The sequence below is a fragment of the Alosa sapidissima genome, chromosome 24 (genome assembly GCF_018492685.1).
Source record: "Alosa sapidissima isolate fAloSap1 chromosome 24, fAloSap1.pri, whole genome shotgun sequence".
NCBI classification, from domain to species: Eukaryota; Metazoa; Chordata; class Actinopteri; order Clupeiformes; family Clupeidae; genus Alosa; species Alosa sapidissima.
In genome coordinates, this window is record NC_055980.1 from 23,622,677 (window position 1) to 23,627,676 (window position 5,000).

Sequence of the window (5,000 nt, forward strand, 5' to 3'; positions counted from 1 at the left end):
ATACTGTTCACCTATACCGCTAACCTACATGTATATTTGTAGATTTTATGGAAAATGTTTCTATTGTCAAGTATGTGTATTCAACGTCTAATAATGTCTATTGTTATATAAGAATGTGCTGTGGAAACATAACAAACTGTACTGAAGCCTAACTCCAGCGGCCTTGCTCATGTGGCTAATACACTATCCATCCATCCGTCTTTAATGTACTGGTATGGAAATGCCACGATTGTGATTCTACACATGCCGTGCTGTTTACTTAAGCTTTTATTTATTTATTTTAATCAGGAAACATTACAAATCACTTATGTGATAAAAACGCCAATTTTTTAGCAGCCATTTAACCACACGTGTGACAGATTGACTAATCGCTGATATGAGATGCCGGCATTAATCATCGTCTGTTTGACATGAAATGATTCAATATAAAATGTAGTATTGAATGACTTTTTGTGTGAGTGGGCTTGTATGTGTCTCGTAAGGTACTGTGTGATAATGCATTTCTCACACAGAGCTTTATTCTGATTTAGTCGTATGAGGAACAGTAGCCGACATTAATAGAAGTGGCGTGTAAAACTCAGAGAGGATCTAAAACGTGGAGATAAGGTATCGCTCATCTGAATTCATCAAACGTCTCTGAGGATGTTTGCACGCTAATCCCCTCTCCTAGAGAAAAACCCCAGTTAAGCGGCACAGTGATCTCGTCTGAGTCAGGAGAGGGCATTCGTGTCTGACGCGGGCACGGGGGAAACGGGCCGAAACAAAGCCAGCCCTCGGGCGAGCTCGTCAGCAGCCGTTACACATCGCCATGTTGCAGTGAAGCGCAATGCGAGCTTCGTGTGTGTGTGTGTGTGTGTGTGTGTGTGTGTGTGTGTGTGTGTGTGTGTGTGTGTGTGTGTGTGTGTGTGTATACTTTATGTGTGTCTGTGTGTGTTTGAGGGATGTTGAGGTTATTTTTCATTCGCCTTTCCCCAAGGATGACAAAACTCAGGCACTAGGTTATTTAGTCTGAATGATTTATGGTCTTGCATTTCATTGTTGTATTGTATCCGATCATATTTTTGTGTTAATATTATCTCATATCTGATGCTATCAAATGGTAATATTCATGTACCTATAGTTTTATTTACTTATGTACTATATAGTGTAAAATCATGGAGATTTAGGGCTTTTTTGAGTAGTTTTGAGACATGTGATTTGTTTTTGGGGCATGCTCAGTCAGTTGTTATGCTCAGAGAGAGAGAGAGCGAGAGAGCGAGCAAGCAGACAGACCACAGAGCGCTGTAGAATGACAGATGACAAGCAGATGTGACAAGCCGGTGGGGCAGACGAGGACACGGAGTTGGGCTTAGTGCAGCGCAGCGCAGGTTGTTTATTTCTGTTTCATTTTTGTTGTTGTTGTTGTTGTTGATTTTCAGACAGGGAGAGATTGATGGAAATGGCGGGAGAGAGGGAGGGAGAGAGAGAGAAAGAGAGGGATGAAGAGAAAGAGATAGAGGGGTAAGGAGAGATAGAGGGGTTAAGAGAGAGGTCTCAGCCTGGTCAGCCAGTTTTAATCAGAGACATCCACTTCTTGGTTAGACTGGTGCTGTAGTAGTTGCTGTCCATGATGACGAAATTGATGATGAAAGATAAAAATATATATATTCTCTCTCTCTCTCTCTCTCTCTCTCTCTCTCTCTCTCTCTCTGTCTTTATCTCTTTCTGTTTGAGTTATCCTATTCCACTTCATCCTCTCTTTCGTTGGCTTTTCTCGTTATGTTTCCTCTCTATATCGCCCCCCGATGCTCCCCCACTCCAGTGATTTGAAAGGCAGATTTTGCCGTGTAGACGGAGCGTTGTTATTGGCTGATGGTGGCCTGCAGGCCAGCCAGTCAGAGAAGTCCTGCCGCCTTTAGTGACGGGCAGATTTCTGCACGCTCCCTCTTCCTCCTTTCGTCTCCTCTCCTCTCATCTTCTCTCCTCTCCTCTCCTCTTTTCTCCTCTCATCTCCTCTGTCCTATCTCTTCTCTCTTTTTCTCTCCTCTCTTCTCTCATCTCCTCTTTTCTCCTCTCATCTCCTCTCTCCTCTCCTCTTCTCTCTTCTCTCCTCTTCTCTCCTCTCCTCTCCTCTCCTCTTCTCTCCTCTCCTCTCCTCTCCTCTCCTCTTCTCTCCTCTGTACCTCGACCCTCAACTCCTGTTAGTTGCTTATGGGTCGTCCCTTGCTAGTTTTGCTGCTGTTGTTGTCACTTGTTTATGTTTATAGTTATAAGTAGACGCTTTTGTCCAAAGCGACTTAAAATGACATTAATAAACATTAACAAAATTAATAGTTTTAAGTAAAGACATTAAAATTAAAAACATACCAAGTTTTAGTAATAGACTAAATAGACTAAACTAAACCATTGTTTTTGTTGTTTTTGTTATCATTGTCATTGTTGTCGTCTTGTGGCCTCACAAGTGGCTTCTGTTATCTGCTGCTGCTTGGGGCAGCATGGAGAGCCGCTGTGCTGTCATTAGGCCTGTCACGATCAACTTATCGCACAATATATGTAACTATCGGCAATAACTTGCCGTCATTAGGCCTGTCACGATCAACTATTTGACGATAGTTTCACATATTGTGCGATAACTTGCCGTCATTAGGCCTGTCACGATCAACTTATCGTACAATATATGAAACTATCGACAATAACTTCTACAGACTTCAATATTGCCCCGACTGTTAAATGGTCTAAAATGGCAATGATATTGTTCATCGTAATCGATTGGGACATTTCTGGGACAGTATGTCGTCCAGCAAAAACAGGCCTAGTTATGGTGACGGGCATGGTGTCATTAAAGTGGTGCCAGAGAGCTGAAGTGCTGTTAGATGCTGGGAGACGTGGGGGGGGGGGGGGGGGGGTGCGCTGATCTTGGCACACAGATGGGACAGAGACTTGAAAACAATGTGCCATAGACTACTGTGTGTGTGTGTGTGTGTGTGTGATAAAGAGCAAAAGAGATGTCATTATTCCAAGCTATCCATCAGCACGTGTACAGAAACCCTGCACGCCATTTTCTGAGAGCGGGAGTAGAAAAAAAGAGCGTGTACGAACCAGAAAGAGAAGAACTGAGCACACACACACACACACACACCGTGTGTGCTGCCAGTTGCATAGCAACAGGATCGGGCCCACATCGTCAGGTCTGGGTTGTTTGTTGTGAACCATGAGCCCAGAGCGAGTTGTGTGTGTGTGTGTGTGAGAGGAGAGCTCATTTAAAAGCATAACATATTCGTGATTAAACTGAACTCACACACACACACACACACACACAAATGAGATTTCAGTCAGTGCGTCGGTAGTGGTAGAGTAATTACTGTTTTCAGCAACGCTGGGGCCGCCTAGCTCTCTGTGTGTGTGTGTGTGTGTATGTGTGTGTGAGAGGGAGTGTGAGTGGCCTTTTGGTATAATCGCTGCCACTCCAATCCTCTGCCCTCTTATTGTGTTTGTGTGGCCGCGCCAAGAGGAAAAATCCCCCCTCAGTAATGCTATTATCTGCTCATAAATGCTACCGCCTCCACCAACAGGCCACATGACCCTGCAGGGCCACCGTAGCATGCACCGGGCCATTGTTAGAAATGGGAAATATGACCCAGCAGGGCCACCGTAGCATGCACTGAGCCATTGTTAGAAATGGGAAATATGACCGCTAAAGGCCAGCAGCAGAATGCAAAGCATGGTGGTCATTTATGGTGATTGTTTAGCAGAGGGGGGGTCATGTACACATGCAAGGCGCGTGTGTGTCTGTGTGTCTGTGTGCAGACTGCAGCACTGATTTGATGGGTGAGAGATTGTGTGCCGTATTCAGTTACGTTTGTAAAAAATGTTTTTTGTTTATTTATTAGTCGCCACTGATCTCGGCTCTGTCTGCGTGAGGCTACTGTAGGTTTGGCTATTTTCTCAATCCTGTCTCAGGCACGCACTGCTAGAATCTCTGTCCCGTCTCAGTTCCCACATGTAAGGTCTTGGACTAGGACTAGTCTCAGGCTGCGTCTCAAACATACGTACGGTCTTGGACTAGGACTAGTTTTAGGCTGCGTCTCAAACAGCCTACTTGGACACTAGAAATACTTAGTTTAAGTATATAGTGCAGGTCCCAACCGTGGCACGACTGGCTGGGGCTCCTGCACCATACGCCGATGACCCGGGTTCGATTCCCGCCCCGTGGTCCTTTCCGGATCCCACCCCGACTCTCTCTCTCACTCGCTTCCTGTCATTCTCCACTGTCCTATCTCATTAAAGACATAAAAAAAAGTATATAGTGCAGATATTGGGACAGGTACTAACCATCGACAAGGGGGCTCAAGGCAAGTAAGCGCTCTGTATGAGGTTTGAGACACAGCCCCAATCCCAATCCCAGCCTCTCTGTGTATTCTCAGGTCACTCTGTGGTCAGGGAAGGCATCTCAAGGACACACTGGCCAAGTGAAAGCATTTGCCTGGGGCAGTCTGAATGGAGAATTGACTTTTATATAACTCACACACACTCACACACACACACACACACACACACACACACACACACACACACACAGTAGGCCTGCCATGACCACTCACCCCCTCCGCTCACAAACATGTACTCTTACTGACACACACACACACACACACACACACACACACACACACACACACACACACACACAACTGACTTGGGCTTAGTTAATAACATGAATCAAGTTGTAGACACAGATTCAGGTCACACACACACACAAACACACACACACACACACACACACACACACACACACACACACACACACACAACTGACTCAGGCTTAGTTAATAACATGAATCAAGTTGTAGACACAGATTCAGGTCGCACACACACACACACACACACTTTTTTCTCTTTCTGAAGTGCAGACACACACACAGACTCTTAGGTCAACACTGACAGGCCACTCTGGGGCCAGGCCAGCTGTATGAGAGTGTGCATACCATAGCTGACTGCAGTACTGGAACAGGTCGGCTTCTGTC

The 5,000-nt window shown here is 45.4% G+C and overlaps 1 protein-coding gene across 1 annotated transcript in view; it reads left to right on the forward strand.

The window, feature by feature from the left end:
- The window catches only part of LOC121700173 (receptor expression-enhancing protein 3-like), a 57,559-nt gene that overhangs the window by 28,490 nt on the left and 24,069 nt on the right, over positions 1 to 5,000 (forward strand).